We start from the raw sequence: 23,263 nt of genomic DNA, 5'->3' as shown, positions 1-23,263 counted from the left end.
CCTCAATGTGGTCCTCACCAGGCTGATGGGACCACCGTTTGAGCCAATGCACTCGTGCGAACTGCAATTCCTAACGTGGAAAGTTGCTTTCCTAATTGCCATTACGTCACTAAGACGCGTAAGTGAGTTGCAAGCACTCACGATACAAGAGCCTTTCATCCAGATTCATCCAAATAGGGTGGTACTACGTACTAACCCCAAATTCCTCCCAAAGGTGGTGTCACATTTTCATCTCAACCAAACTATCGATTTGCCTGCATTCTTCCAGAACCCACAAACAGTGGCGGAAAGGATGCTCCATACCTTGGACGTACGGAGGGCATTGATGTACTACATAGACAGGACACAACACTTTAGGAAGACAAAACAACTCTTTGTTGCCTTCTCACCACAACACAAAGGCAACCCAATTTCCAAAGCAGGAATAGCCAGATGGATTGTTAAGTGCATCCAAATCTGTTATCATAAAGCCAAGCGCACTTTAACAATACCCCCAAAGGCACATTCCACACGCAAGTTGGGGGCATCCATGGCTTTCCTGGGAAACATTCCTCTAGAGGATATTTGCAGAGCAGCCACGTGGGTTACACCACATACCTTTACAAAACACTACTGTGTTGATGTACATTCCAAACAGCAAGCGGCTGTAGGGCAGGCTGTTCTCAAGACACTTTTTCAGGTTTCTGCAGCTGGCACGGGCAACCGCCGCTGATGGAGGGACTGCTATGTATTCTATGCAAAGATATGAATTTAGCAGCCCACATGCCTCGAACTGAATATGCTACTTACCAGTATGCATCTGTTCTTGGCATGTAGGGCTGCTAACATTCATATCGCCCACCCTCCTCCCCGGTGCCTGTCGCAGCTGCAGATATACTATTGTATTTAATCACTAGCATGGACATCCTTTACACTTGCCACTCCATCCTCTGCCACAATGGCTAAAAACAATCTGGGGATGGAGCCGATGCCCATGCGCACTGTAGTCCAGGGGAGGAGCCACCCATCTCAGGATACTTCGAAGACTCTTCCAGGACAACAATGTGCGATCATCCGGACCAAACACTAGGTGGCGATCTAATGCAAAGATATGAATGTTAGCAGCCCTACATGCCAAGAACAGATGCATACTGGTAAGTAGCATATTCATTTTCCGACCCCGGGCAAGGGTAGAAAAGAGTCAGAAATAGAATTAGCAGTTGCCCTAACCGGTACAGCTGCTATGTTTTGGCTAGTTGTTGGAATATTGGGATTACAGTTAGAGCTGGGCTTATTAATTGCGTCGTTCCCCGTAGAACTGATCGTCTGGGTTTTCCCTAAACCTATATTGTTGACGATAGTAACTAATCTATCAAGCCTAGATGTCAGTGGTTTAAGACATGTACCAATAATCTTTTCCATATCTGCTTCAAAATCAGATAAAAGATGAGTAACCCAAACAGGAGCTCCCACTTTAGACCGAGAAGGCCCAACAACATCATGTACACATTTCTTTTTTTCCTTTTTTTACTTCTCAATCGGGGCTTAGAGACTTTGCTTACTAGGGAAAGGGGAATTAACAATCTCTGCAGAATCATTAATATCAAGATCAATCTGTGCACAAGGCAGCTCTTGCCTACAACGTGAGTGGTCGCTCCCTTCGCCTCCTCCCTCAGGCTCCAACTGTGGTATCGTAACGCTGACCTCCGCATCTGGCTCCCAGCTAGCACGCTCGTTTGTTTGTTAATCTCATAGCGCTTTGGCTGATTATAGCGCTGACTTCTGCATCTGCCTTTCTGCTAGCGCGCACGTTTGGCTTAACATTATCCTAGCGCTTTGGCAGACTGTAAAGTATTTTTACTTGCTGTACATACCCTTGTGTTTGTATTGGCTGCTCTTTGTCTGTGATCACATTGCCTGTGTGTAACCCTGTCTCCGCGCTGTTGTTATTGCTGCGGCCATTTCCCTGGTTGACCCAGCCCTCCCTCGACCTCGCTCACGCCTCCCAGCGGCCCCTCCCACCCACGAGAGCTACGGGCCGTCCTCACCCTCACAGAGAGCTGTGACCATCTTGCCTACAACGTGAGTGGTCGCTCCCTTCGCCTCCTCCCTCAGGCTCCAACTGTGGTATCGTAACGCTGACCTCCGCATCTGGCTCCCAGCTAGCACGCTCGTTTGTTTGTTAATCTCATAGCGCTTTGGCTGATTATAGCGCTGACTTCTGCATCTGCCTTTCTGCTAGCGCGCACGTTTGGCTTAACATTATCCTAGCGCTTTGGCAGACTGTAAAGTATTTTTACTTGCTGTACATACCCTTGTGTTTGTATTGGCTGCTCTTTGTCTGTGATCACATTGCCTGTGTGTAACCCTGTCTCCGCGCTGTTGTTATTGCTGCGGCCATTTCCCTGGTTGACCCAGCCCTCCCTCGACCTCGCTCACGCCTCCCAGCGGCCCCTCCCACGCTCCGCCCCCTCCACCACCCATTTATGGCCAATGCCCCCACGCGCAGCGTCCACGCGCTTCGGCCTCGCCGAAGGTGCGCCAAAGGTAAGCCCGTCTACGCCCGTCCGCGCCTGGACCGCGCCCAGCGCCAGAGCCCCTGCCCCTCGCGCTCCCCAGCCCTCCCGCATTACCTATGATGCCGCCACCCTCCAAGCCCTTAACCCCGGTCGCGCCCCCAACTGCGTCCAAGCCGCTCCTGGACACACCCATGGACCTTTCTCCTGCTACTCCTGCAAATTCAGCGGCACCGACAACATCTCCGCTACGACCACACCACAGATTCCCGACCCCAACCACCTACAATGCATCCTTCTCAACACCCGATCGGTGCACAGGCACGCCATTGACCTATGGAACCTACTAGACACCATCTCTCCAGACGTCGCCTTCCTTACGGAAACATGGATGAATGCTTCCTCCGCACCAGACATCACCATTGCCATCCCTGAAGACTATAAGATCACTCGCAAGGACCGTACCGGCACAGGAGGAGGAATCGCTATCGTCCATAAGAAATCTATCCGCATCTCAACCAGCTCTGACGCCAACCTCGCCAACTCCGAACACCTTCACTTCCAGATCCACATCGACCCCAAGACCACACTCAGAGGCACCCTCCTCTACAGACCACCAGGACCCCGCGCAAAATTCAGTGAAGACATCACAGACTTCATCTCTCCACACGCGCTCCCCTCCAAAGACTATATTCTTCTGGGAGACCTCAACTTTCACCTTGAAAAGATAAACGACCACAACACCGCCACCCTCGTGGACAACCTCGCCAACCTCGGACTTAAACAACTAGTCACTTCCCCCACCCACATCGCAGGTCACACACTCGACCCTATCTTCACCTCCAGCAAACATGTCTCCTTCAGCCACACTACGGATCTCCTATGGACCGACCACAGCTGCGTTCACTTCACCTACAACAAGCCGAAACCCATCAACCACTCCCAACCTACCCTGCAAAGAAACTGGAACAAAATCACCACAGACCAAATCTCCGCATCGCTCCTTCGAAACTCCCCAGCCCTCTCTTCTAACGCCAACGAAGCCGCCGCCAACCTCACCCTATGGTTATCCAACACCGCCGACACCTTAGCTCCACTGAAAAAACGTCAAAGTAAACCTGGCAGCAAGAAAGCCTCATGGTTCAACGATGATCTTAAGAAATCCAAGAAACTCTGCCGCTCCCTTGAAAAGGCCTGGAAAAAAGACCCAACCACCAGCACCAAGGACGCCTTCAAAAGCGCCACCCGCACTCACCACCAACTGATCCGAAAAGCCAAGAAAACAGCATTCAAGGATCGACTTGACAACAACACCCACAACAGCAAGGAACTTTTCAACATCGTCAAGGAATTTTCCAATCCCTCGGCCAACTCCAACGACATCACCCCCTCTCAAACCCTCTGCGACTCCCTTGCCTCTTTTTTCCACAACAAGATTGCAGACATCCACAACAGCTTCGACAACCAACCCACCCTACCATCTGCTGACCATCTTCCCCCCGTGAACACCCTTAACGCCTGGAACCCAATCTCCACTGAGGACACCATCCGCCTGATGAATTCCATCCACTCAGGATCCCCCACAGACCCATGCCCTCACCACATCTTCAACAAAGCAGACTCCGTCATAGCACCGCACCTCCGTGACGTCATCAACTGCTCCTTCAACTCTGCTACCTTCCCAGAAGACTGGAAACACGCTGAACTCACCGCCCTTCTGAAAAAACCAACAGCGGGCCCCACCGAACTCAAAAATTACCGCCCCATCTCGCTTCTTCCATTCCCGGCCAAAGTCATTGAGAAAGCCGTCAACAACCAGCTCGCCGCCTTCCTCGAAGCCAACAAATCCCTCGACCCCTCACAATCTGGCTTCCGAGCAAAACACAGCACTGAGACCGCCCTCATTGCAGCAACAGACGACATTCGAACTCTACTGGACAATGGAGACACAGTCGCCCTCATCCTCCTCGACCTCTCTGCAGCATTCGATACAGTCTGCCACAGCACCCTTCTACAACGCCTCAATAACATCGGAATCCAAGGAAAAGCACTTGAATGGATCACCTCGTTCCTCACCGGAAGAACCCAGAGAGTCCGCCTTCCTCCATTCAAGTCCGAGGCCTCTGAAGTCATTTGCGGCGTACCCCAAGGATCCTCACTCAGTCCCACTCTCTTCAACGTATACATGAGCCCCCTCGCGGCCATCGCACGCCAACACAACCTCAACATCATCTCTTACGCGGACGACACTCAACTGATCCTTTCTCTCACCAAGGACCCCAGCACCGCCAAAACTAACCTACACGAAGGAATGAAAGAAGTTGCCGAATGGATGAAACAAAGCCGTCTGAAACTGAACTCAGACAAAACAGAAGTCCTCATCTTGGGTACATCCCCTTCTGCTTGGGACGACTCCTGGTGGCCGGAAGCCCTCGGAAAAGCACCCATCCCCACAGACCACGCACGGAACCTTGGTGTCATCCTGGACTCTTCACTCTCAATGAGCAAACAAGTCAGCGCCGTATCCTCTTCCTGCTTCAACATTCTGCGCATGCTCAGAAAAACATTTCGCTGGATCCCCTCCGAAACAAGGAAAACAGTCACCCACGCCCTGGTCACGAGCCGACTGGACTACGGAAACACCCTCTACGCAGGTACCACCGCTAAACTCCAGAAGAAACTCCAACGAATCCAAAACGCCTCAGCCAGGCTCATATTAGACATCCCACGCAACGAACACATCTCTGGTCACCTTAAAGACCTCCACTGGCTACCCGTCAATAAGAGGATCACTTTCCGACTGCTCACCCACGCACACAAATCACTCTACGACATCGGACCAGATTGCCTCAACTCTCGACTGTCCTTCTACACCCCCTCCCGCCAACTACGTTCTTCCAACCAAGCCCTCGCCACTGTACCTCGCATCAACAAGACCACCATGGGAGGCAGATCCTTTTCATACCTGGCTGCAAAAACATGGAACTCACTCCCCGCTTACCTTCGCCTCACCCAGAACCACCTAGCGTTCAGAAAGCAGCTTAAAACGTGGATATTTGACAAATAATCCTCCTCCCCTTCCTAAGCGCCTTGAAACCCTCTGGGTATGTAGTGCGCTATACAAATGCTATGACTTGACTTGACTTGAAAGAGCACATAAGGGAGGAGCTAAAGTCCGGGGGATTGGCAGTGACTGATGAAAAGTCCCCAACAGTCTGAGGTGGGGGAATGGCTGGGGTAATAGATAATCGCCTCTCCGTATTCTCATTGCAGATGGCACGACCCCAATCGTCTTTTGTAGCATCTTGTCTATTGCGGTGAGGCTTGGAAGGGGCGGTGCTGTTGCAGCCTGCAATCTGGTCACCCGTCTTGAGGTAGTAGGCTTGGTGTTTGTGTTCTTTTCACTCATTCTTACAACCAGGTGGATAAATCTTGCTATGCACAAAACTTATTTATTTCAACCACACAATATACAAATGGGACTAATCTAAGCAGAAAGATATAATTGGCATAAATGGTCCAGCAGCAATTAATGCAAATGTCCGGAATGGGGTAATTTTATAAGTACCTGGGTATGCATCAGTTCCCGATGAGATGATGAGGATATTAAGGGGGTGGCCCAGCCCAGCCTCCTCTGGCCTCTGACGGGCACGAACGGGCCCGCGCTGCGGGATGGTCGGGCCAGTTTTAAAGGCCTCTGTCACCCTCGCGCGGCGTCACTTCCTGGGCGCCTGCCCCACAGACTTCTGGGGATTGTGGTTTCTGTTCCTCGTGCGCCCTCAATGCACACGCTGCGCCGTTCCCCTCACAGCCTTTGGGCTCCTTCGTTTGCTGCTCTAGTTCAACTCCTCCAATTCCTCAACAGGTAAGTGTTCGTCATGCGCGTCCCGCACTGCGGGAGGGCCGGGCCGGTTTTGAAGGCCTCTGTCACCCTCACGCGGCATCACTTCCTGGGCCCCACAGACTTCTGGGGATTGTGGTTTCTGTTCCTCGTGCGCCCTCGATGCACACACTGCGCCATTCCCCTCACAGCCTTTGGGCTCCTTCGTTTGCTGCTCTTGTTCAACTCCTCCAATTCCTCAACAGGTAAGTGTTCGTGATAAGTGTCTTGTTCTTATATAATACCACTGAAACTTTAAAGCTTTGAGTCTGTTATGTGCACTGTTTTATACTTGGGTCCGTGCTTTTGCTCACTGCTAACGCCAAATCTCAAATTGCTAAATAAATCGGAACCGGCACACCTCCCTGTGCACTCACCCTTCTTTCCTCCACACAGCTGCTTAGTTTCACAGTAGTCCTGATATACGTAAGCTGCAATCCCCGCTTCGCTCCTTCCACCGGCTTCGGCACCTGAATACTGCCTGGTGCGGCGTCCTCCGTTCGGCTCTATGCTGCTAACCAGCTGACACACCTCCCGGGAGCTCCACCCGGCAAATCACGCTTCACTCCTTCCCCCGGCTTGGATGCGCCTGAATACTGCCTGCCGCGGCGTCCTCCGTTGGCCTCTGTGGAACTGTACAGCTGCCACGCCTCCCGGCAGCTTAACCTGGCCTCACTCCCGGTTTCAATCTTCAAACTTCAGTCTCTGTGTTCTCAGTTTCAGCTTCAGCACCATTCTGTTTCTTTCCCCCGCTTTTCACGTACACTGCTCGAAATCCGCTAAGCTATGCGTTGCTGTGTACCCCTTTGCTAGTCATCCGTACATACTCTTCAAAGGTCTCCGCACTTGATTTTTTCCACGAACAGAGAGGAGCCACTGCGGAGCTCATCTCTCACACGTCCGAGTCGTTTCCCTACTCTCCTTATTCTCCTCACCACGGGGACAATGAAGGTAACAGGGGGGATGAGCCACAGCCTCTATATGATTTCCCACAAGATCCTGAACCACAAGAGGAACCATGGGAGGAGCCAACAGACCCTTACAACACCCATCCAATCCCTGATATACCCTCTTATCCTACTAAGCCGTCACCTACTGATGACACCGTATTCTTCAATCAACTCATAGACAGGGCAGCACAATTCCACAATGTAGATATGCATAACGACCCTTTTGAGGAAGACTTCTTGTTTGACACCTTCCCTACATCAGAAGAAAGTGTCAAAACACTTCCCATGTTAAAGGGAGTTCTGAAACATGCACCTGACATATGTAAGGATACAGCTAGGGCACGGGTAATCCACCCCAGAATAGAAAAAAGTATAGGGCAGCTCCTACAGACCCTACTTAAATCAGAGGGCAGTTACCACTAGACTCCCTGGTAGTGGCCAACGCACGAAAAAGAGCCCAAATGACTGGGGAAGCACCTCCCCCCGACAAGGAGTCAAAAATACTAGAGGCATCAGGCAAAAGGGTAGCAGCACAAGCCTCCAACTCATGGAGGATTGCTAATACACAAGCCATACTGGCTCGTTACGACAGGGCGCATTACTATCAGCTAGAAAGCCTAATGCAACACCTACCTGGGCCTTTCAAAGCACAAGCCCAGGATCTTATACAAGAGGGAAAATTCATAACAAACACCTCCATCAAATGCGCTCTTGACGCAGCAGACACTGCAGCTAGGTCAATCAACACTAGCGTCCTACTACGCAGACATGCATGGCTGCGTATTTCTGGTTTTAACAATGAGCTCGTCATGAGGCACAGTGGAGCTGTGCTCATGACTAGCTGAGCTCGTCATGATCATGTCCACTAACATTAGGGCCCAGCGCAGCAGGGTAATCTCCCTAGCATTCAAGGTGTTAAAAGACCTAGTGTTGGTAAACAGTCGCACTCACAACTCTCTGCAGTGGTGAAACCCACAAAACCTTAACAAGGGGCTACTGTTCCAAGAGCCGGTTCCACAACTAGTACGAACAGCGGACGCATCACTGACAGGCTGGGGAGCCCATCTCCTTCAATACGCAGTACAAGGGCTCTGGACAAACAAACAGAAAAAGCTGCATATCAACCAACTGGAATTGCTAGCAATATTCCTAGCCCTAAAAGCGTTTCAGAAATACTTGTACAGCAAGACGGTGTTGATCCGGACGGACAACATGACCGCGATGTACTATATCCATCTGGCACAAGGCACAAAGCATATGGAAGTGGGCGATTCCCAAAAAACATTTTTCTCCTAGCAGAACACCTTCCAGGGAAGGACAATCAGGTTGCCGTCCTGCTCAGCAGGCACAGCCAACAACTACACGAATGGGAGATTCACCCCCAGGTTCTCCAGCCATTCTTCGAGGAGTGGGGTCGCCCAGAAATAGACCAGTTCGCCACAAAAGAAAACTCGAAATGCCAGTACTTTGCCGCCAGGTTCCCACATCCATTGTCACAGGGCAATGTGATATGGATAAACTGCTCAGGCAGGTTTGCGTACGCTTTTCCCCCAGCACCGCTGATCCCGCTGGTGGCTCGCAAACTGCGGCAACACTCCCTCACACTAATCCTAGTTGCTCTCACATGGGCGAGACAACCGTGGTACACAACGTTCCTAGAACTCTCAGTAGTTCCTCATCAAAGACTGTGCCTTGCACCTCATCTTCTAACTCAGAACCATGGAGAAATCAGACACCCAGATCCCAATCAAATGAACCTAGCGATCTGGCTACTGAGGTATAAGAGTTTGGATACCTTAACTTGCCTCAGATTGCATGAACATCATTGGGGAGGCAAGAAGACCAACCACACGAGCGTGCCAGAAGACCAACCACACAAGCGTGCTATGCAGCTAAATGGAAGAGATTTGTTATTTACTGCAACAATAATCAAATCAACGCCTTAGACGCTTCAATACAAAACATTATATGTTACCTGCTGCATCTACAAAGATGTAACTTAGCATACTCTTCAATACGACTACACCTCGCTGCTATAGCAGCATACCTTCAAAACAGGCAACACCTTTCACTGTTTAGAGTGCCAGCAATCAAAGCCTTCATGGAGGGTTTAAAAAGGGTGATTCCTCCGAGGCACCCCCCTTCCCCAGTCTGGAATCTAAATATAGTGCTTACCAGACTCATGGGCCCTCTTTTCGAACCTCTACATCCATGCTAACTACAATTCTTAATGTGGAAGGTTGCATTCTTGGTTGCCATCACCTCACTCAGAAGAGTGAGCGAATTACAAGCACTAACCATTCAAGAACGTTTCATGCAGGTACATGCCAACAGGGTGGTTCTTAGAACAAACCCTAAATTCATGCCTAAGGTTGTATCCAATTTCCATATCAACCAATCAATAGAACTGCCAGTGTTCTTTCAAAATCCACAGTCAGTAGCTGTGAGAGCCCTGCACACATTAGATGTAAAGAGAGCTCTACTTTATTATGTGGACAGAACTAAATCCTTTAGGAAAACAAAACAACTGTTTGTTGCTTTTGCACCACAACACAAAGGCTTTGACGGTTGAAACGCATATTATCTAAGTCCACTAAGACTTAGTTGCCCTCAGATCAAACCTTTTTTTCCTGCCTGGTGTTTCTCCTTTTTAAAGACCCTCGAAAGATCAAAGACGTTGAAAGACATTCAAGGAAAGGATGATTCGACGTCGAAACAAGAAGTCAAAACAGGCTTCGACTGCCGTGAAGCCGCAGTCGACTGCAAAGAGTCTTGACTCTGAAACTCACGCGTCCAAGATAGAAAAGAAAAAAAAGAGGCTAGAAATAGAAAAGAAAAAAAAGAGGCTAGAAATAGAAATGGTGAGTATTTTGCAAAGGAAAAAGAGTTCGACGAAAGCTTGAAGCAATTTAAGATACTGCAGAAAACTTCGACAGAAGTAGGAAAGAGCGTCGAGGAGTTGCAGCCTCCAACAACACCCGAACTAGACGAGGAGCAAGAAAACTTATTTTTCGGTGATGAAGAAGACGACTAACATACTTGTGTGGGCTCTGAAACCTCGGAAGTTCAAGAGCTAAAATGACAAGACCGCGACGCCGACTCCCCAGACGAGGCGGTGGATACCTATCCTTCAAGGCCTTCACCTCCAGACGACATTGGTATGTACAACCACATCATCAAAAAGGCTGCCGATACCTATAGAGTACAACTTGATGAAGAAAAACCACAATCATGTTTTCTGCTCGCAACTTTAATGTCTACACAATCAAGGAACAATTCCTCCCTATGCTACCAAGTGTACTAGATAAGGGAAAATAGGCATAAGGAGCCTGCCACATATAAGGCAGTCACACCAAGAGGAAAGACATCATACAAACACTCCTCCAAGGACCCGATTTACATCAAGGGGTCTGTAGCAGATTACTCCATTTTAACAGCCACTGTAAGAACAAGCATTTGCAATGCAATAGGTCTCGCAGTATTTAAGTTAGAGCTTTTGGTATTGCTTTTGATATTGTTTTTCACAATATATGTAGTACTCCTACCAATTGGTCTGTAGGCAAGTATTCAGCCATTTACTAGAAATGATTTTACACATGCAGCTTTTTAAAAATATAAATGCCGATGTGAAGCCCCTACCTTGAAGGCGCCCGCGGGACCTGTGCAGGAATGGTGTAAGGAGTGAGGGAGGGGTCGGGCAGACTAGGGAATGGCTGCGGGAAACTTGCTTAAACCAAAGTGGGAGGAGAGAGCACATACTGCGAGTATAGAAGGAAATACAAAAAAAAGAGCACAGATCGCGAGGCGCAACGATCACTAACTGGACAGGAATGCCAGATACGATACAGAGGCGGGGACAAAGGGAAGGGAGGGAGAATGCTAAGGAGGGCGTTTACCAGATGCACTCCACGTAAATGACTATTTAAATGTTAACGCTTCAACAAGCATGTGCGAGGTGAACAAACCCTATACTCAATTCGAGATTTACCGTATATGTTTACATAAAGCTAAAAGCTCTATTTTTTTATATAGCCTACCCCTCTTGCATAGCTGCCAAGGTTTCAGATTGCTAAGTGTGACATTTCCATAATTTCAGTGTAATTATTAGTGACATTTCAACAACTATGAGTGACACTTTCTCGCGAGCAAAATTAAGCAATGAAGATGAGGAAAAACAATTAGCAGAAATTCCACCCCTCCCTCCTCCTTTTAACTTCATGAGGGACTATTTTAAAACACTGAAATGTTTGCTGTCATTACACATTTAATTTGGAATCTTATCAGCGGTTAATACAGGTAGAGCAATCTATTTGAATTACACTGCTGTGAGCCTGTATTTTTTAATATTTGTCAGAGCTGAAGATAATGATCATAAAATACTTCCGTTGCTAAAGCTTGCTTTTATTTCCTCTGCAACTATGAGGGGTTTAGCATTTCAAATACCCCTTAATCACTAGCGCTGTTCACAAACAGGTGATATTGTCCCCTTGTGCACATTACTATTAATGTTGTAAATTAACATTGTCAGAAGTCCTGAATTATCAGACTTGAGCGGCCAACAAGTGGCCTCTTATTACAACAGGGCATCGGAGGCAGTCAGATCTTTTGAGGTCTTTCCTCAGCAGAGATGCCTATAAAAGCTTGTCTGCTCTCCCAATGGTCGCCATGAGAACAGCTCTCCAACTGGCCAAACACAAGGAGTGGCATTTCACAGCTGTTTGACCGAGGGGGTGAAGTAGTATATGCTGAAACTAAGGTGTACTCGCAGAGGAGTCAATTGCCAGGCAACACTATGTACATAGTGTTCGTGGCGACAAGCTCACGGCCTGCACTCATTCACTTGAAATGCACTGAATTCACATTCTTCAATGTATATGCAGTCACAGACAACAACCTGTGCATCGACCTCAACACATCTGAGTTTGACGAATGTGCACTCATGCTCCTGGCATCGCTGCATGTGAGGATAGCATGAAACTTGCAGTGCACCCACTCTGTATCTTATGTACGTGCACCTGAAATTGTGACATCACATGTACCACAATACATACGCATGGTTATCAAAATGTGCACTCACATACCTCTGACGCAGCATTCCCACAACGCCACCACTGCAAACCATTGAATTTGGGCAATACAGCCTTAGACTGCGATACACTCTAAAGGTCACAGCCCATGGGCTGCAGCCTCGAGCCAGAGCAGAATTAAGCTAGCAGTAAGTAACTGGCAGCTGCAAACACGCTGCCGCTAAAAATGTAAATGTACAGATGATTTACACTTGGCTGACACAGTCTTCAATGTGCCACTTACAGTTTCGAGGTAAGCTATTCTGTTTATGGGCCGGCCGCCGCCTCCTCAGACTCCTGGCCTCTCCAGTGTCTAACTGCACTCCGTCAGATTTTGCCCCCGAAAGAAATCACCGCCGCAGCCCTGCTCCGTTAAAACCGGAAGTCGGGCACTTTTGGCCGAGACGGGGGCGGGGCCTGCAATTCGGCAGGAAGTCCCGCCCGCCGCCGAGGAAGAAGTGAAGCCGGCCGACTGATGGCCTCTCCGCAGCCCGGGGCTCCCATGAGTTGAGGAGAGTCCCGGGGCTGCCAACAGCAAAACAGCCAGAGTGTTGCGGGGCTCCCAGATGCTGGAGGGAGCCCCGGAAGTGAAGTCCTGCCCCCTGGTGCCGCGACAAGACTAGACTGCCGCAGAGAGGAGCCCGATCCCCAGCAACAGCCCGGTGAGTGCCCGACCAGCGCTGCAGAGGAGACACGGAACACGCCGAAAGAGCCCGGTGAGTGGGAGGGGAGGGGGGTGTACGCGCGTGTGTCTGTGTGCGCTGGTGTGTGTGTATATGTGTGGGGGGGGGGTCTCTTTGTGTGCGTGTAGGTGCGCTAGTGTGTGTGTAGGTGCGGCGGCGACGGGTGTGGGGGTGTGTGTGTGTGTGCCTGTGTATGCGTGTGCCTGTGTATGCGTGTGGCTGTGTATGCGTGTGCGCGCATGCGTGAGTGTGGGTGCGCGTGCACGCAGTCAAATCCAGCACAAGAGAAGCGCGTGGCACCCTCTTGTCCCTCATTCCCCCGAGACGGGCAACTAAAAGTCTCCAGCTGGACGCATCCTTCGGATGCAGTACCAGCGAGACCTAAAAAGGGCTTATGTACTAACCACCACAGGTCCACCACCTGACAAAGAAAACAAGAGGATGGCCCTTGTGGGGGAAAAAGGTTGAGTGAAGTGCGGCAAATTAATGGCACATAGCAAATTCTAATGCTTTGATGAACAGACATGAATACCAGCACTGGGAGGAGGTAAAGTAGCTACTAAAGCACCTCCCTGAACAATTACAAATAAAAGCAAGCCACTTAGTAGAGAAAGGAAAGAATATAGCGACTACATGCTTAAAATTTACACTAGATGTAGCAGAAACCTCAAGTAGGCTGATGATCGGCATCCCCAAAAGAAGGCACGCATGGCTGCAGATCTCAGGTTTCAAACCAGAGGTGCAGAACAAAATCCTGAAACTCACGGTTTAATAGAGAACACCCGTTTGGAAGCGTAGTGGACGACAAACAAAACCAAATAAAAACAAGCATTTGCAATGCAATAGGTCTCGCATTATTTAAGTTTGAGCTATTAGTACTGTAAATGGCAATGTTTTTATTTATGCGCTATTTTAATTTTCTTTGCATAAAAAGGTACATATTGCAAATGCTACTTACCAGTATGCATCTGTTCTTGGCATGTAGGGCTGCTGACATTCATATCTGTGCATAGATCGCCACCTAGTGTTGGGTCCGGATGATTGCACATTGTTGTCCTGGAAGAGTCTTCGAAGTATCACGAGATAGGTGGCTCCTCCCCTGGACTACAGTGCGCATGGGCATCGCCTCCATCCCCAGATTGTTTTTAGCCATTGGCAGAGATGGAGTGAAGAATGTGAGTGATGACCATGCTATGAGCATATGTATATATATGAATGAATACTGCAGCTGCTACAGGCGCCGGGGAGGAGGGTGGGCGATATGAATGTCAGCAGCCCTACATGCCAAGAACAGATGCATACTGGTAAGTAGCATTTGCAGTTCGAGGCATGTGGGCTGCTGAATTCATATCTGTGCATAGAATACATAGCAGTCCCTCCATTAGCGGCGGCCGCCCGTGCCAGCTGCAGCAGTCTGAAAAAGTGTTTTTAGAACAGCCTGACCAACAGCTGCCTGCTGTTTGGAATGCACGTCTACACAGTAGTGCTTAGTGAAAGTATGTGTGGTAGACCATGTGGCTGCTCTACAGATATCTTCTAAGGGAATGTTACCTAGGAAAGCCATAGAGGCCCCCAACTTCCTGGTGGAGTGGGCCCTCGGTGGGATAGTGAGGGTGCGCTTAGCTTTAGCGTAACAGATCTGAATGCACTTTACTATCCACCTAGCAATCCCTGCTTTGGAGATAGCGTTTCCCTTGTGGTGTTTGGCAAAAGCAACAAAAAGCTGCTTGGTTTTGCGAAAATCTTTTGTCCTGTCTACATAATACATCAAAGCCCTCTTAACATCAAGGGTGTGGAGCATGCGCTCCGCCAGCGTCTCTGGGTTTTGGAAAAACACCGGCAATTCTATTGTCTGGTTTAAGTGGAATTGGGATACCACTTTGGGTAGGAATTTAGGGTTAGTGCGGAGCACCACCCTGTTAGCATGTACCTGGAAGAAAGGTTCCTGGATGGTGAGCGCCTGCAGCTCGCTAACCCTCCGTAGCGATGTAATTGCTACTAAGAACGCAACCTTCCAAGTCAGAAACTGAAGCTCACAAGAGTGCAGTGGCTCAAAGGGAGGACCCATCAGCCTCGTAAGAACCACATTGAGGTTCCATTCTGGAGCTGGTGGTGTCCTTGGTGGAATGACCCTTTTGAGTCCTTCCAGAAAGGCCTTGATAGCAGGGACTCTAAAGAGTGACAGGTGTTGCCTATTCTGGAGGTATGCTGCCATAGCAGACAGGTGAATGCGGATGGAAGAGTATGCCAGATTGCATTGATACAGGTGGAAAAGGTAGCAAATGATGTTTTGAATGGAAGCATCTAGCGGGTCAATATTGTGGTTAGCACAGTAGATGACAAACCTCTTCCATTTAGCCGCATAACAAGCTCTGGTAGTGGGCTTCCTTGCCTCCCGAATGATGTTCATGCAATCGGGAGGAAGATTGAGGTAGCCAAACTCTAGGACTTCAGGAGCCAGATCGCCAGGTTGAGCTGTTGCGGATCTGGGTGCTGAATGTCGCCATGGCTCTGCGTCAGAAGGCTGGGAGTGAGATGAAGCCTTTGATGCGGCACCACGGACAGTTCTAGAAACGTGGTGTACCATGGTTGGCGAGCCCACGTCGGAGCAACCAGGATGAGAGTCATCGAGTGCTGCCTGAGCTTGCGTGCCACCAGCGGTATCAGAGGTGCTGGGGGAAAAGCGTACGCAAATCTGCCTGACCAGTTCATCCACATCGCATTGCCCTGTGATTGGGGGTGTGGGAATCTGGCGGCGAAGCTTTGGCATTTTGCGTTCTCCTTTGTGGCGAACAGGTCTATCTCTGGATGACCCCACCTTTGGAAGTACGGTTGGAGTACTGATGGATGTATCTCCCACTCGTGCATCTGATGGCTGTGCCTGCTGAGCAGATCCGCCATCTGATTGTCCTTGCCCGGGAGATGCTCTGCCATGAGGAAGATGTTCCTCTGAATGGCCCACTTCCACATGCTCTGAGCCAGATGAGACAGCTGTGGAGAGTGTGTGCCTCCCTGCTTCTGAATGTAGTACATGGCCGTCATGTTGTCCGTCCGGATCAACACAACTTTGTTGCACAGATGTACTTTGAACGCCTTCAGGGCCATGAAGATTGCCATCAGTTCCAACACATTGATGTGCATCTTCCTTTGCTGTAGTGTCCATAGTCCCTGCACAGTGTAATGGAGTACATGCGCTCCCCATCCCTGGAGAGAGGCGTCCGTCGTCAGGATAATCTGTGGGACAGGCTCTTGGAATGGTCGGCCCTTGCAAAGGTTTTGTGGATTCCACCAATGCAGAGTTGTATGCCCGACCGCTCACCAACACTAGGTCTGTTAGTTGCCCATGAGCCTGAGTCCACTGACGTGCTAGGCACTCCTGAAGCGGACGCATATGTAGTCTCGCGTGCGGGACAATGGAGATGCAGGAGGCCATCATGCCTATCAACTGCATGAACACCTTCGCTGGAAGCGAGTGTTGGGGTCTGAATCGTTGGATCAGCGCCTGGATACTGGCGATTCTCACTGAATTTGGCTGCGCAGTGGCTGCCAGAGTGTTGATTGTCGCGCCCAGGTACTGTCGCACGTGGGCGGGCTGGAGATGGGACTTTGGGTAGTTCAGAGAGAATCCCAGATCGTGCAGGAGATGAATGGTGCGTGACGCATGGTCTACGCACTGCTGTTCTGTCTTCGCTTGAATGAGCCAGTCGTCCAGGTAGGGAAAGACATGGACGTGCTGGCGACGGAGATGCGCCGCCACAGTCGCTAGGCACTTTGTAAATACCCTTGGTGCTGTGGTGACCCCGAACGGCAGAACCCTGAACTGGTAATGCTGGTCTAAAATCGTGAATCTGAGATACTTCCTGTGGGAAGGATGCAGGGGGATATGAAAATAGGCATCTTTCAGATCCAGCGTAGCCAGGAAGTCCCCCTGCTGAAGCAGGGGAAGCACCTGCTGCAACGTGAGCATATGGAAGTGCTCCGAGAGGATGTACCAGTTTAGGGGCCTGAGGTCCAGGATTGGCCTGAGGGATCCGTCCTTCTTGGGAATCAGGAAATACAGGGAGTAAACCCCTGTTCCCCGCTCTTGCAGTGGAACGAGCTCTATCGCCCCTTTTTGCAGCATGACTAGAACTTCTTGCTGCAACAAGGTTAAGTGCTCGCCTGACATAGGACGGCTCCTTGGGGGTATGTCCGGTGGAATGGAAGTGAGCTCTAGACAGTACCCGTACTGGATAAGAGACCTCACCCACCTGTCCGTGGTGATGAACTTCCACGCCGGCAGGAACTGCTGGAGTCTCCCCCCGACCGGTGTTGTATGGTCGGGGGGCAGTGACAAGACGTCACTGCTTGTTGGCGGTGGTGGACTTGGAGCTATTGTTTCCACGTCCCCTGCCCTTGACGTTATTGCCTCTGTAACCACCTCTACCCTTGTTGTTGTACGAGGTTTGGGTGTTAGTCTTGTAATATTGTGTGGACTGGGATGCCTGTCCCCTTGAGGTGCCTCTGGAATTTGAGCGGCGAAAGGAACCACTCCGAAACTGCTGACTTTGTAAAGCCCCCATAGACTTGGCAGTTTCCGTATCTTTTTTCATTTTCTCCAGGGTGGCATCCACCTCAGGGCCAAACAGATGGTCGGGATTCACTGTTTGATTCAGTATTGTAGTTTGGATGTCAGGTTTGAACCCCGAAATTCTAAGCTAGGCATGGCGTCTAAGCAACACACAGGTATTGATAGCCCTGGAGGCTGTTTCTGCCACATCTAGTGCGCATTTGATGGATGCATTCGTAATGAGTTTCCCTTCCTGAATCAGCATCTCTCCTGCCTCCTTGTATTGGTCAGGCAAGTGTTGCAGTATGGCCTCTAAAGTGTCATAATGGGCCCTATCATAACGTGCAAGCAGGGCTTGTGTGTTAGATATTCTCCAGATATTAGCTGCCTGTGCAGCAATCCGTTTGCCTGAGGCCTCAAAGATTTTGGACTCTTTGTCTGGGGGAGGAGCGTCACCAGTAGTTTGAGAGTTCGCCCTCTTCCGAGCGTTGGAAACAACCAAGGAGTCCAAAGGCAAGTGCCCTTTGATATATGTAGGATCCGTGGGCGCTGCTTTATATTTCCTGTCGATGCGAGGGTTGACCACACGCGCCCGGGTGGGCTCCTTGAAGACCTCCGTTGCATGTTTAAGCACTCCTTTAAGCATCGGCAGCGTCTTGACTGACTTTTCAGCTACAGAGAAAGTGTCGAAGAGGAAGTCCACATCCACGGGGTCCGAGTGCAGCTCGACGTCGTGGTTAGCCGCAGCTCTCTCGATCAGAGCGTTAAAGGCCGCTGAGTCCTCAGTCGGGGACGTTTTCGCCGCAAAAAGTTGCGCGTCCTGGCCCGACTGCGGGTCCTCTGGGTCGCCTCCGGCTGACCAAGGTTCGTGCTCCTCCTCCGGATCCGAGTACGCCGGATAGTTGTACTCGGCGCCTTCCTCGTCCGCATCGCCGGCGGCGGAATGCGATGGCGAGTGTCCAAGGGCTTGTGGGGACACAGGTTCCACCAGCGCCGAAGAGTCAGCAGAGTCTCTTTTGTTTTTGAGAGGGATCTTAAAATGTTCCAACGCCGGCTCCGTCGTGATCTTCCTCTTGATGAGAGACAGTTTCCCGGTGTTGGCGTCGATGGTTACCTCACGACGTTCCTCTTCAGCAAGCGGTTGGAGCCGAAGCTTCGACACCACCAAGGCAGCTTTCGGTGCCAATAAGGCCTTCGGCGCCGACTTTGGAGGAAAGGTGAAGCGGATAGGCGTTTGCTCCTTCGCGGGCTTAGGCGTGAGCTTTGGCGCCACAGTGCCCGAAGCGGGAACCACACTGTCCTTTCGAATCCGCTGCAGGGATTCCGCCACTTTCTTCGTCAAGGCCGGAGAGGGCTTGACCGGCTCGAGCGACTTCTCAGCATCGAGAGCCTGATCACCCGCATGCGCCTTCTTCGGGGCCGACGCTCCATGGCTATGCGCGTCGTCGCCCTGACGCTTCTTCGGAGCCGTCTTCGGGTCCACGACCCCTTTCGGAGCCGACGCAGCCGCGTCGGACGATTTCGCCTTCGGCACCGACCCCGAGGGCTTCGGGTCGGCCATCTTGGCGCGGCTCTTCGAGTCGGCCATTTTGGTTTTCTTAGAAGTTGACGCCTCCAGAACCTTCTTCACCAGCGCAACTTTCAGTTTTGGTTTCGCATCCGAGGGTGCGTGACCAGTTGGCTTCACTTTCGTTTTCTTCAACGTAAGTGGCGTCTCATAAATGTCCGTGACCGGGCCCGGAGGCGGGGACGTAGGACTCATAGTTAGATCTTGGGTAAGGCCCGAAGGCGATCCCTCGACCTGGGCCGTATAAAAGGGAATAGCCCCTGAGTCTGGTTGGGGATGCTCCTCCTCCGAGCTATCTCCCATAGTGGCAAATGCCTGATCGTCGTCCCCTACCTCGTCGGTGACTTCGTCAAAGTTCTCCTCACCCGCGTCGTAGGTCTCCCCCTCGGACGCGGGACTAGAGCCCGAACCTTGCCCGTCGTCTTCTACCTCGACAGATTCCTGGAATATGTCGTCTGGTGGGGGCGCCGCAGTCGATAACTTAGCCTGGAGCCTATGGGCCCGACGAATCTTCAAAGTCTTCTTGCACCGGAATTTCGAACACGCCATGCAGCTGTCCTCATGGTGATCCGGTGACAAGCATGTATTGCACACAGGGTGCACGTCGAGGTGTGAATATTTGGAGTTACACACCGGGCACTTCTTAAACGGAGTTCGCTCCATAGCAAAAAGCGTAGTGTAGGCCCGTCCGCGCCGAAAGCACGTGGAAGGGCAGCAAGAGATCGGAGCTGAGAGTCAGAAAGAAACTCGAACGCAACTATACCGACGCCCAGCCTAGAGACCTTTTGGTCTCGATTAGAAGTTGAACAACTATCGGTTCCGACAGAGGGAACCGAAACACATCCGAACCCAATGGCGGAAAAAAACAATCTGGGGATGGAGGCGATGCCCATGCGCACTGTAGTCCAGGGGAGGAGCCACCTATCTCGTGATACTTCGAAGACTCTTCCAGGACAACAATGTGCAATCATCCGGACCCAACACTAGGTGGCGATCTATGCACAGATATGAATTCAGCAGCCCACATGCCTCGAACACAATATTTCTTGTAGAAAAGTTAAACATTTTAATGATGTGTCCAAATAATTTTTATATGTACATTTGATTTGCAAACGGATGGGGGGGGGGGGGTCTGAAAACTGAAGGAGGGCCTCGGGCAGTTTATCTGCATAAAGCCCTGCATGTCTAAGGCCACGTCCCCTTTCCACATGGTGAATTCTCTTTTCAAGAGGGCAGGTCTTCCTCTGAGGTAACAGGGCAGCATCATGTGAAGTGCAGCAAGATGGGGTTGTAAAGCTTCTACAAGTGCTCACACTGAAACAGGCATAACATCAGCAAATATGTAGTCACCTTCACCATCCTTTACAGACTTCAGAAGATCTACACTAGTCCCAAACTGCACTCTAACTCGGACTGCGAGACTCCATTAGCAGCAGGCAGGGGAGAGATTCATTCATGAAGCTTGCATTCCGTGTTTGGGAATAAAACCTGGGAAATGTTGAGGGTGTCGACACATCTTACTGCAGCAGAGAAGAAGCCAATATAGTTTCGACGGAGGGAGGTGAATAAGTTCTACAGTCTATCAACAAGATATTCAGTCTATGCTCCTAATGCAAAACTAAAAGAGGTGGAGAGTAAGCCTCAAATTAAATCGCACATGTCAAAAGGAGAGGGAACCTGACCAGAGAGACAGTACAATGAAAATATACTGGGCAGAGGATGAGAAGTACGAGTAAGCGAGAGAAGAAGGAACAGGACACGCTACAAAGAGCTACAAGGGAAGAGGAGAGAATGCAAGAGACTAAGACCAGTGGAATAGAGGGACGAAGGCAAGATCAGAAAAAGACGCGCACGAGACAGACAGAAGGAAACCTCAAGAAAGAGACAAAGAAGGGGAAAGACTTGGTAGCCAGATAAATAGAAAGGGATAGAAGGAGAAACCAGAATAATCAGGAGAGAGTTGGTGAAAAAAAGGAATTGAGTTGGACTATTCCCAACTCAAAAGGCGTCATATTGGCAGTACCGTGTAGCAACTTTTTGTGCCGTTCTAGATGTGTTGCTCAGGATTCAGACTATTAGCCCACTGGCACAAGGCAGAGGCAACAGGCTTAGCTTGTATTGTTGTATGCAAATTAATGTCCTTTCATTCCAAAAGCCATAATCTAATCGGTCAGAAGTAACGTCAGACACCGGCGGCATGAATGCAAATGGGAGAACAGCAATGAGGACGTTAATGTGGAAGACTCAACACTGACACTCCAGAACAACCCCTGCTTAAGCGCGTGCTGCAGTCCGCCGCCGGCCTGCGACCAGGAAGTCAGGCAGGCCGGGCGTATGTGTGAGCGTGCGTGCGTGTGTGTGTGTGTATGTGTCTTGGAGTCTGCGTGCATGCGTGTGTGTGTGTGACTGTGGGGGGGTTGCCTGTCTGGGTGCCTGCGTGTCTGTGTAAGTGCGTGTGCGCGTGTGTGTGCATGCATGCGCGTTAGGCTGACTTGCTGGGAGTATGGGAGGGAAGTGCACGGCGCGGCGCAGGACGGAACGTGCGCGTTCGCGCACCCAAATCTGCCTTCAAAAGCTCGTGACAGTTTCTTGTCCTCATTCCCCCGTGTCCGATAACTATAAGTCTCCGACCCTGGACGCATCCTTCGAATGCGAATTCCAGGGCGAGACCTAAACAGCGAAACAGCAAGATCTATGGGTGCTCTACAATTCAGAGGCATGCGTAGGGGCACCCTCTCAAGGAGCCCAGCGGGCAGGGGTAACCATCACCCGACAACCTCGCATCAGTCAGATCAGCAAGGTTACCAAGGGCAACAACAAACTTGGCAATACCAGCACAGAAGACTATCCTTTCGAGGACTCTCCCGTGGAAGAAGCCTTCCAAAAAGATCACAACCAACAACTATGTGACTGCATTCTAAGCACACATGCTCAGGAAACATCACAGTGTGTGCCCGCAATAGAACAACAACATCCAAAAGACCGTTCCTCCACCATACTACACCTGTAGAAGACCGGCTAAAGTACTTCCTCCAAAAATGGAGAGAGAACTTCAGACAAATGGATCTTAAACATAATACAGTTGGCGACCCCCCTCTTTCTCTTCCAACACCCCACTCCCGAGAGCTTGGTTGTCCAAGCCTCTGCTTCCCAGAGCGCATTCCCTTCCGCACCTCTGGATAGGGAATCCAAGAAGCTGGAGCAGCTTGGCAAGAAGCTGTTTTCATCTCCACCCGATCCTGTCCAGCCTCCACCTCCTTGCGTGGAGATTGAGCAGCGGCAGTTGACATCTTTTGATCTGCCTCCCGAAGTTTGTGATGTAATCTTGGCAGCCCGGTGTCCCTCCACTAAAACTGTATACGCCTGCAGGTGGAATAAATTTGTGGCATGGTGTAAAAGTGGCTCTGTATATACTGGACCAAAGTAAGGTACAGTGTGCACAGAGTCCACAGTCCCCAGAGGTATGGCAGAGGCTAAAGTTAAATATAAAGTTACTCTCTAAAGTGGTAGCTTGGTCGAGCAGTAAGGCAGTATCAGAGGACAGTGTTAAAGCAGAGGTCTTCAATCTGTCAGGGGCATGCAATTCCTGGCGTTAGGCTGATCGAGGGTGCTCATGGTGGAGGCCTAATTCACACTGAGGTGTGAAAAACATCAAAGGCTCATTAACAAGTAGAAGGTCTTTTAAAGACCTGTCGAGTACTCGGGTGTGGCTGTGTGTGTCCCTGAAACAGTTTCAGCCGGGCTCACACACACAAGCTGGGGGAGGGGGGAAAGTGGGTGGGGAGTGGGGTCTGGGGGAGCAGGCTGTAGTGTAGCCCTTTGAGTATAATGGATGTTGCGCGCCTGGAGCTGTGGGCCCCGTGACACGTTCCCCCCTCCCGCCCCCAGCAGGGAGGCACAGAGATGCCCTCCCATGAGCGGGAAAGAAGGAAGAAGACCCAGAGATACTGACCCCCCCCCCCCTCCTACCCCCCATGAGAGTCACAGAAAAGGTGGGTGGATGTATGATGGGTGGATGGATGGATGTAAGGATGAAGGATGGATGGATATGTGAAAAGGTGGGTGGATGAATG

The 23,263-nt window shown here is 50.5% G+C and overlaps 1 protein-coding gene across 4 annotated transcripts in view; it reads left to right on the top strand.

Annotated features, from left to right (window-relative positions):
- The window catches only part of ZMIZ2 (zinc finger MIZ-type containing 2), a 369,395-nt gene that overhangs the window by 331,947 nt on the left and 14,185 nt on the right, over positions 1-23,263 (top strand). The gene's annotated exons all lie outside the window — the stretch shown is intronic.

Source organism: Lissotriton vulgaris, chromosome 11, assembly GCF_964263255.1.
Source record: "Lissotriton vulgaris chromosome 11, aLisVul1.2, whole genome shotgun sequence".
In the NCBI taxonomy this organism is placed as follows: domain Eukaryota; kingdom Metazoa; phylum Chordata; class Amphibia; order Caudata; family Salamandridae; genus Lissotriton; species Lissotriton vulgaris.
Note: the sequence above shows the minus strand (reverse complement) of the source record. Positions and strands in the feature narration are given on the sequence as shown.